Raw genomic sequence first — 10,932 nt, 5'->3', positions numbered from 1 at the left:
GAGTCCTGGGATCGAGCCCCGCATCGGGCTCGCTGCTCAGTGGGGAGCCTGTTTCCTCCTCTCTCTGTCTCTGCCTGCCTCTCTGCCTACTTGTCTGTCAAATAAATAAATAAAATCTTAAAAAAAAAAAAAGACTACATTAAAAAAAAAAAGAGTAACTTGATAGTGGAGAAGCTGACGAAGATGGCTGCCTCATCCCCATGTCCTCGCACGTCTCTTCCTCTTCTTCTAAGGGCACTTGCTCTGCGGGATCAGGGTACCATCTCAGTTCACCTCTGTCACCTCCTCACAGGCCCTGCCTCCAACATTTGAATTCCCACACACGCATCCAGTCCGTGACACTTCCGTACAAACCCAACAACATATGTTCAACCTTGTGGGCTGAAAGTGAAGTGATACCGGAAGAAAAAAACAGCAAGATACTCACAAATTTTTAGTTAGAGATATATTCATGAGGACACTATTGTGATAGCAAAGGACTGGAATAAAACCGAAGATTCATCAATAGGATGTTTGGTTTAAATAAATTCTGGTAAATGCCTACAGTGAAAATTCTTTGCAGCTGTTACCAAGCAGGAATGAGGATGCTGGGGAAATCCCGCCATGGAACACGGCTAAGTAAAACGAGTACGTGTGTATCTATTTAACTTGCAAAACTTCTGTTTAAAAAACATGGGGGGAGTAAGTATATTTGCATGTTGTCATATGCGCACAAAATATCTTGGGAAGGTTATACAAGAAACCAACCGGTTGTGGGCAACAAGAAGTGAGTGGAAAAGGGGTGATGGGAGCAGGGCAGGGGGAGGAATTCTGTCTTCTGCTTCTGTTGCTTTACTGGTGAAACATGTGAATGTTGTACTTATTCAAAAAATAAATTGGAGAAAAAACCAGAATGGGATGGTTTGTGGGAAATTATTGACTTGAATAATAGCAAGGTGCTATGTGACTATGATAAAAGTCATAAAGGTCCTGGGCAAATAATTAGTGTAGGAAAACATCGCCAGCCTCATCCAACTGCCTCCCCGCAGTGGAGCCCTAGTCAGGTTCCTATTGTTGATTCATTATTCATCACCCTTTAAATCTTATGGGCTGAAAAATAAACTAACAAGAGAGGAAAAAAAGGCAGAACTATTCACAGATTTTTTACATCGAGAAGACACTGAGGGAGCTTCTCACTGGGGGACCTCACCAAGCAAAAAGAAAGAGTCAGGGACAAAAAGTGACCGGTCCAGGCTTGTTGGCAGAGTGGCCTGAGAGCTCGTAGGCCCTGGGCATCTGGGCTTTGGGGGGCTCTCCATCATATCCGGCAGGTCCAAATGCACCCGCACTGCAGAAACTTTGTCACTCAATCTCTAAAGCATATTTCTAATTTTGCTTTTGAGGTGGTTTGACTACTCGGAACTTACTAAATTTATGGTTGCTTGTGATCCCAGGGTATCTTGATAGTTGTGTTCCCTGGGATTCCTGCAAAGTCCAAAAACCTCAACTAAAAAAATGTTTTCACGGGAAATTTGTAAATGTTTATTTAATAGCTAATGAAGGTGCCATAAGGGAAGTTTTCATTGAACATGTATTAATTTTGATCTTGCAGTTTCATTTTGCTATCTTTTCTTTCCTAAGACTTAGAAGTTTCCTAACTCCTGCAAAGCTCATAAGCAACAGGCATGGCGAACTAGTGCACAGGAGGTTGAAACCGACACTCTCCTCCTCCCAAACCAATGCACCCCATGACCACGGGTCTCCCCTACTCCAACACCCCCCCACCCTCCCAAGCAGTGCTGCTGTCAGACAGAGGGGTGGTCTCCTGCCCACTTCCACCCAACACAGATGCTGTTCATTGGTGGAGGTGATGGGAGCCCAGAGAGTCCGGCCCCCCCTCCACCCAACCCCACCCCAGCATCCCTGAAATAATCTGCCTCTTTCAGTGCCTCCCATCAAGCCTCCCATTGACTCTGTAAATCACCAAGACTCCACAAATCCCCCTTCCAAGGTTTCCCAGAAAGAATCACTGTTAAGTGAAACCAATGGGCAAGGGTGGTGTTCCCGAGGGGCTGATCCAGGCACAAGTAAAAGGAAATTGAGACTGTGAGCTTGGGACGAGGGCAGCTGCCAGCCAGGCCTTTGTTTTCAGTAACAGCACCACCAGCTCTCCTGCAGCCTCATTCTCATTTCCACTTGAGGTGGGGGTTGGAGAAGGGGGAGCGCTTTGGAGGGGGGTTCAGTGCTGCAGTATACTTGCAGAGGAAGGTGCGGGCGTGGTTGGAAGCAGCCAGATGGCCAAGATGAAAAGGCTCCCAGACACAGTGTCACAACTTCTTTTTCCCTTTAGAGACACGCTGGAAGACTGCAAGGCAAGACAAAGGGTCGGATTCTGTGTGTTACACAGGGTGGGGCAGTGCAGGGACTGCTGTGTGACCACTTTTCCTCCGAGAGCACACAGGAGACAGAGCACCCAAGCAGATAGACACTGACCCGGTCCTTGGTACGGACAAGTGCCGATGTATTATTCATTTACTGCATCGAGTGTCCACTTAGTTAATTCCTGCACTTGCTCGTTGCTTGCTTAGACCACAGCTTTCAGAGAGCGCTGGTCTTAGCTCACCCCTGGTCAAATGTAACAGAAATGTTACCAGCTAACACTTGTGTTTTCTCTCTTGTGCTGGGTACTTTGCTAAGCATTCCACTCTTGTCTCATTTAAATTTCTGAGCAACTCACTGAGATGGGGATCATTATTCTATCCATTTCACCCATGGGGAAACTGAGGCCAGAGAAGTTAACTATCTCTCCAGAATCACACAGCTGGGAGAGCCAGAACCATTAAAAACCCAGGTAGTGGGGGTGAAGCCCATCCTCTGAACCAGTCCTATCTACTGCCTTTTAACAGACTTCTCATTGTTTTCACAGGTTGGCTGGTGACCTGTGTTCCTGCCCTTTATAGGATAAGAGAAGAATCCTCCAGGGGACTCAGAGTGGTCATTCATAAATGCTTGTCCTCAGGGATGCCCCATCTCCATTCTCACTCGACTCCATTCCCCCGTGCAGCTGGCATTAACTTATTTTGTACATCCTCTCCTTCGAGTCTTATGGCCTCCCTGTAAGGACAGCAGGGCAGGCCTCTCCATCCTCACTCAACACACAGGGGAGTTGAGCATAACAGGGGGTAAGAGACTTGCCAAAGGTCACTTCGAGCATTTGTGGCTTTGGAATTCTAGCCCAGTTTTCTAAAGCCAAAGCTATCAGCTCTTTCTGCTATGTCGAGGTTGTAACGAGGTGGGGAAGGAGACCCTCCAGGGTCCTGCGTTCTATGGCTGGTCCTTCTCTTACCAGAGGTCAGAAAAACAGTTCTCTGGGATTCTCCATAATGACCGAGGGCAGCCATGCCTTCCCAGCTGAGACTCTCATTAATCATCTGCTCCTTCCGGTCTTGCAGTTCCCACTGTTGGCCTGAGACTCAAAGCACAAACATGCCCCTAGGGAGAGTCACATCTCAGCCCCCTAATTCTTCCAACTGGAGAAAGTTCACAGTCTCTTTGGGACAGAAAGTGGACCACTGACGGGGGTTAGGGAGACAGCTGAGGGGAGAGGAGGGGTCTACAGGCCACATAAAACTTCTTTATAGTTTTGCCAAGTTTGGTCCAGCATGCTATAGGCAGGGTCCTGAATTCAGGCAGTGGGAGAAGGGGGCCTCCATCTTCTGACATTTTCTTTGATCTTCTCTTCTGCTTTCTGTACCTCACACTAACCTGGGCCACCTCATTCTTGTTGATCTAGCAGTGGGAGAGAACTCCAGGACTCAAGAGGGGAAATCACATGGTCAGGATGGGCTACATGGGGCTTTCTTGATGGAGCGAGTTCTCTGTTAGCGGCAGTCTGGCTGCAAATGAGGCAAACCCTTCACCCAGATCCTTAAAGTCAAAGGAATAATCCCCAAGGCTAAAATCTCAAAAGAAGTCCATCAATTTTCGACACAGCTAAGCTTACCAGCTACCTAATGTGACCTCAGGCAAGTTATCTGTCCTCTTCAAATTCAGTATCTTCGATGAGAGACCTACATCCACAGTATTGGGTGGAGATCCAATGAGATGATCTAAGTTCTTTGTGAACTCCAAGCCAACAGAGAGATGTCATTGTTTTTCAGTCATTTATCGCCTGCACCCCTGATCGGCTGTTATGCACAAAATGAATATCAGATTCTGCCATTAAATTGTTTTAATGGAAGAGAGAAAAAGGCAATGCAAACTTAAAAAACAAAACCAAACATTAGCATAGGAGAGCTGCCTTGGAGAGCCAGTGGATGCACTGAAGCCAGGAGCTGTCTTGACAAAGAAATGCCAAAATCCCTAACCTTTGCACCCCACTTCAAAGGGCATTGGCCCCTGAACCAAGGGTAACACAAATATTTTTTACTTCAATGTATTTCTTAGCTCAGTACTCTCGTCCCATTTTCCCTGGGTCCTCTCCACATTTATCAATATTATGGCTGCCTTTTCAGCAGCAGCCTTCAAAGTTGGGGTGTGATTAAAAATATCATAGGAATTTGTTTAAAATGCCAGTTTCTGGGATCTATGCCTAGAGACTCTGGCATGGGCCCCACAACTCTGCACCTGTGGGTGACCCTGACCCATTCCTTCAGAACCCCACCTTTGGGTTCATTGAGTCTCAAGAGCACAGCCTGTGTCACGTAACTGCCCTCTGTATGCCCACCAATGGCCAACACGCAGAAGATAGTTGCTGATAAGTGAGAAATACTGGTAAGGCTGAACAATTCCTTCTTGAAGGACAGAGTACGTTGTCCCCAATATCATTGCACAACTTCAACCTGTTGCAATACCTCTGCCCTTGCTTAAGAATAAAATTCCCGCAATATCAACCTTCCCATATTGAGTTTTTCTGACAACCCCAGGCTAGGGTAAGTGACCTCTCTTTATGGTTCGACAGCTCACAGACCATACTAGCCCTTATCTTATATTCTATTTGTTGGCTTTACTGCTAGTCTTTACCAATTTGTAGGAAGTTGGTCCCTTTCCTTGAGGACAAGGGCTGTGACCCCCCTCATTTTTGTTTCCATCATCTGGATCAGTGATCATCACTAAATCAATGGTGGTTAATGAATGAACCACCAAGGGTATGCAGTGGGATGGGTGGGTGGCAAACAATCTGTGGCAGGAGAGGATGTGAACCCTCTGTGATATCCTATTACAAGCTCCCTCTCATTCTAGGATGAGCTACATTACCATGTGTGGTTGGTTTTCCAAGGAATGGAGACTTTTTAAAAAGACATTTATTTATTTATTTATTTATAGAGCTTGCTTATTTATTTATTTATTTATTTTAGATGGGGGGAAGGGGCAGAGGGAGAGAGAGAATCTCAAGTAGACTCCCTCCCGAGCACAGAGTCCCACATGGGGCTCAATCTCAAGACCCTGAGATCATGACCTGAGCCAAAACCAAGAGTTGGATGCTTAACTGACTGAGCCACCCAGGCATTGCAAGGAATGGAGATTTTTATCTTGGCCATGGTTTGGGGGTTTTGAGAAATTATTTCAAGGATTAGGCATCAACAGATGTTCCTTTTAATGCTATGTAAAGGGTCTTCTCATTTTTCATAACAATTTTGACATCTTAGGGCAGGTGTTTCAATGGGCTCATGTCAGATGATCACTTACACTAAGATTATATTTGTTTATGTAGCAGATCATCATAAATTGTATTATTCCACCCCATATCTAGTTACCTCCTATAAGAGGATCATGCTTCCCCACATTGCTGAACTGCCATATGGCTTGCATTGGCCAGAAAAAAACTATGAGCAGAAATTATCAGAGTCACTTCCAGATGGATGCCATAAGAGTAGGCTTGTGCTCCAAATGCCCAGGTCCAGAACAAGGATGATGGTAAGAGAAGAGCCCCCAGCCAACCCACAGTGGACAAAATGTCCGAACAGGAAGTGAACATTTCTGCTGTAAAGCCAGAATTTGGGATTTGTTACTGCATATAACCTGGCCTTGCTTGGCTCAAGTCCAGATGCCCACATGTCCCCCTTTTTTAAATCAATGAAAATGTACACAGACCACTAAGCTGGTTTTGTGATTTTTAAGACAAGAAAATCTATTTCTTAAAATATGCTTCTGTGGACCTCAGTTTCTGTAAAGTGGGGAGGGGGGGATGACATAATAATAACAATGTAAAAGGTTAATTGTATGCTTATCATGTGTCAGGCTGAGCACTTAAGGAAAAGTATCTCATTTTATCCTTACAACAAACCTAAGATGAAGGTATTAGAATGATTATTGTCCTCATTTATGGGCAAGGAAACAGAGCTCTGGAGAGGTTAGGTAGCTGCCCAGGGGAGTAAGGATACTAAGTAATAATTAGTGATGTCATGCAGATGGTCGAACACAACAGCCCAGTCTCTTGACCTCTGTGCCACATCTGTGGGGTCATTTCTAAGATCCTGTCCATCTGGACCTGCTAAGAGTCTGTGACATTGCCTTATGGGAACAAATGCCCCCCACCCAGGTCTTTGATTTTGAAACCAAGACCCATTTTCACTACTGCCCAAATCTTGTAGGGTTAAGAAAATCATCTATGCTGTGCTCTGAACATCTTTGAGGCACTGGAAAAATGGAGCAGGGTGCCCCTGCTTCCCCCTAGAAGCAGAAGGTCCATTTCAGACACCCTCCTGTCTGAGCTGCTGCCTTGCTGTGGGAGAAAAGTTCCACCAAAGCACAAAGTAGAGAGATGAAAATCAGAGAAGTGGTGGCTGTGGGCGGGGTCTCTCTTGGGGAGGCTGGTGTGGGGTGGCTGGCCTCATCATGTGACTCTGGACTTGGGTTTGCAGCCTCTCATCCTAGGGAATTTTGTTCGTTCTACCCTACTAATCCTCACAACAGGCACTGCTCAGCCCCCTAACAAGGGTGCAAGGGATAAGAATTTTCCAAAGAATAGAAACCCTACTGTTTTCGGGGTGCCTGGGTGGCTCAGTGGGTTAAAGCCTCTGCCTTCGGCTCAAGGGTCATGCTCTCAGTTGGGCTCTCTGCTCAGTGGGGAGCCTGCTCACCACCCCCCACCTGCCTCTCTGCCTACTTGTGAGCTCTCTCTGTCAAATAAATAAATAAAATCTTAAAAAAAAAACAAAAACAAAAAGAAACCCTACTATTTTCATAGAATGGCACTGGTAGAACACATACGGACTTCCCATATCTTGTGCCCAGACCCTCTTCTTGTATGATCTCCCTTCTTGTGTTAGGAAAAAAAGAGACTCTTTTGAGAAGACATTTTTAACTCTTCATGGCCCCTTCTCCTGATGACCTGGCTTTTGAGAATGAAAACATTTCAAGAGTCCAAGCAATCATTCAGATTGGTCTATTTAAGACACTAGTTCCTTCAGAGGAACAGAAATGTCAAACGAAGGGCCTCTAGAGTCTCTCAGCCCCTGAGCAGTAATCAATCTCTCATCCACAAATCTGTGTCCAAGGCAATGCTGAACTCCACCAAGGCCTATTACAGATCTGATCCTGGGTTCTTGTCGTGGAAAGAGCTTGGAATTAGGCTTTTAGCATTGTCATGGTCATCTAGCTATATGACTGTGACAGGTCACTTCCCTTCTCTGGATCTGCATCTCCTACTCTTTAAAGTGATGGAGTTGGAGGAGATGGCCTCTAAGTTCGCGCCCAGTAATGTGATTCCAGGCTACCCTGGAATCTGTGGTTCTGGGGACATTGGTGTAACTGTCATGCCTGAACGAGCAAGAATAGCATCATTGGTTCACCTCTTCCCCTCCACTTGCTCCTCCCTAAGTGTTATTGGAAGGCTGATGTCTCTTTAATTTCTGTCCCTCTACTTAGCCACATCCAACTATCCTCCCGCCCCCACCACCAGTGCATGGAAACTATCTATGCATGAGGCAGTATGCAAGGATGCCACCAAATGTCATCAGCCACTCTGTGTTGACCCTCAGCAGCCCTGACAAGAAGAAATGGCTGAACTGCCACTGCAGTGTATCTGAGAATTTCACTTGTCTACTTTTTCCTCATCTTCCATTGGCTGAGAGTTTGGTTCCATTCTGGCATCTCTAAAAGAGTAAAAAGGCAAGAGTGACAAGCCTGGGAATTTTTAGGGGCCTAAGCACTATGATTTCGGTGACCTGTGTTTTTCTACGAGAAAGCGATCTGCCGACAGCTGATGGTCAGTGACATCAACAGGTCAGCTCCCTGCCCAGGCTCCTCCGACCACAACCCCAGTGCCCTCCATTCACATGCTCCTTGTGATGCCTTCCTTTGGGCCACTAAATTCGTATTCCCTTCCCAGTGTCCTGCAGTGCTCCCTAGGACCCCCAGCTGATCTTGGCCCTGACTCATTGGTGCTGACTCAACAAAGAAAAGCAGACCCCTCAGGCAGCCGGATGGTGGCCCTGGGCCAGAGCCTGCAGGAGTGGGCGGGAGGGCAAGCAGAGGCGGGAAACCCATCCATCAGCCTGTCACCAAGTCTTTGCTGAGCCCCCCACCCACCCCAGGACTTGGTCCCATGCCGACCTGCACGGTGGGGTCCCAGAAGAGGAAGGGGAGAAGACAGGAGTCTTTATTCTGTTGCAACTGAAGATGCGAAGTTTCCTTTTGGGGGTACCCAAGTAGACAACCCACCATCGCTCCCAGGAGCAGGGTTTGAGGACAGCCAGCAGAGGCTGCTGCAGTGGAGTGCTGGGAAAGGCTGGAAGAGAGCAGCCGGGGTAGGGCTTTGAAGCTGTGCTTGCAAAGCTTTGGATGTAAGCTTACGATAACGTCAGTTGTTGAAGAGAGAGAGAGAGGAAGTAAATGGAAATAATGGGGGGATTTTAAAGCCCCAAAACCCACACCCTTGGAACGGCTGTCGCCACCAGCCCACATTTCTCTCCTGCTGGGTGTGGGGCAACTCGAGTTAAAACATTGTTTTTAAACTGTCCCTGCTAAACTGAACCGACTCTGCTACTCTGAGAGGGACTCTTGAACTCCATTTGTGCCCCGGATGGCATTTACAGAGTGGGGACACAGGCCCATGAGGGAATGGGGGGCACGGAAGAATAACCGTGGAGGAGGAGGTTGCACTTTTGAGTCCCAGAGCCCTATGACCTGGAATCCTGCCTCAACAGCTTTCCAGTTGTGTAACGGAACTGGGAGCAGTGATTCAATCCCGCTGGGGCTGGTCTCCTCCTCTAGCCGAGAGGGATAAGGAGGCCCCTCCCCAGGCCTTGCTAGCACTTGACAGGTACTTCCATTAGGGAAATGCTATGTGGCCATTGAGCGAAGACTAGAAAGCGAAGAAACAAGTTCCTGCAGACACTTTCTCATTCTTCTGTCCCCAGACAGGAGCAAAACCCTTCGAGGGCTCCCTCTGCTGTCTGTTCTCTACACTCGCCATCCTATAGAAAACAGGACATGTCCAGACGTCTCTCGGGCCCGGGGTATAGAATGTGCACGTGCCCTGACTTCATCAACAACATCGTCTCTCGAAAACATTCTTTCCTCTCCTTTCTGTTTTACTTCCCCAAATTGTATGCCTTTGTCTTGTGCCTAGGTTGGCCCTCCCATCACCAAAATCCACTCTCAAGAAAACCTCTTGAAAAAAAAAGAATAAACATTCTATGAAGTTCAAGCCCGTAAAACACAAAGGGAAAATTGGATAACCTAACTTCTGGGTCCAAAGCTCATCCTTCTTCCATATTATCATCCCTCTCTGAAGTGTGTGAACTTAGACATAATACTTAACTTCCCTAAGCTTCTTTCCCCCCCATCTGTAGGAGGGGAGAAACAATCGTTATTGATCCCATGAGTTTGGTGTGAGAACGGGAGACCAGGCAAGAGGAAAGGAGAAGAGAAAGAGCATGGTCAACACGAGCTAGGGTCTTAAAGTACAGTGTATTCAAGTAACTGGAAGAAGTTCAGCATGGCTGGTGCTGAGAGAGGAAAAGGACCTCACTATCCAGCTAGCTGGCAAGGTAATGAGGAGTCAAGTCATGAGGAGCCTCGTGAAAGATGGTTCCACAGTTCTCCAGTGCAGGGCTACTGAGAGGGCTGAGCTTACCTGGGTCAAGCCCTTAGAACACAGCCAGGCTCCCAGCAAGGTCTATGATTAGGTATTCCTAATGAAACCTAAATGTTGATGTATAAATGAATAAAACCACTGTTAATCATGACTTAGAAACTAAAGCAGGGAAATTTATGCGCACAACAGCCTTGAGTTGATGAGTTAAAAAACAGGTGCTTGTGGAAAAGGAACATCAGGAGAGAGAAAATCTTCAGGACACCCATATAATACTGGCCTTTGCATCTTGGCAAATTACACCGTCTCTTGTGTATGCATGCACACATGCACATGTGCGTGCACATACACAAACACACACAGCTCCCCCTCCAGAGGAAGTCCCTCTCCTACTGGCTCCCTTCCAAGTCATACTTCTACCGAGCATCCCATTGGCTCTGCCCAGTGGTGGCGCCATTAGGGTGTCTCCCTGCATCAGTGTAACCTTCTGACCCACTTTTTGGGGGGCCGCGCTCTCACTTAGCTTTCCCCATTGGTTCATGTCTTCATTGCTCTGGTTACTCAATTACAAAGCCCAGTGTTTTGTGACAGTGTATTTCATACTTTCATCCTTTAAAAAGTACTGAAACTTTTAAAGGAAAAAAAATTCTTGAAGACTCTGAAAATGTAGTTAGAGACCTGTACACCCCAGATTGAGAGGTGCTTGATAAATAAAATCCTATTCAATTAAACATATTTCAGCGATGCATTACTAATGAAGAAATCTTATTTTTACAACTTGTAAAAAATAATTTTTAGTATTATTAGCAAAATGAAAATACTAAAATTTTCTCTTCAAACTAACAGGCCCTAGAAAATATTCCCAAGTCCATCTTAATTATGTATTAGTGGGTTGTTTGTCCCAAACAACCTGT

The sequence above is a fragment of the Mustela erminea genome, chromosome 8, assembly GCF_009829155.1.
Source record: "Mustela erminea isolate mMusErm1 chromosome 8, mMusErm1.Pri, whole genome shotgun sequence".
NCBI classification, from domain to species: domain Eukaryota; kingdom Metazoa; phylum Chordata; class Mammalia; order Carnivora; family Mustelidae; genus Mustela; species Mustela erminea.
The sequence above is the reverse complement of the archived record's forward strand: the minus strand, read 5'-3'. Positions refer to the sequence as shown.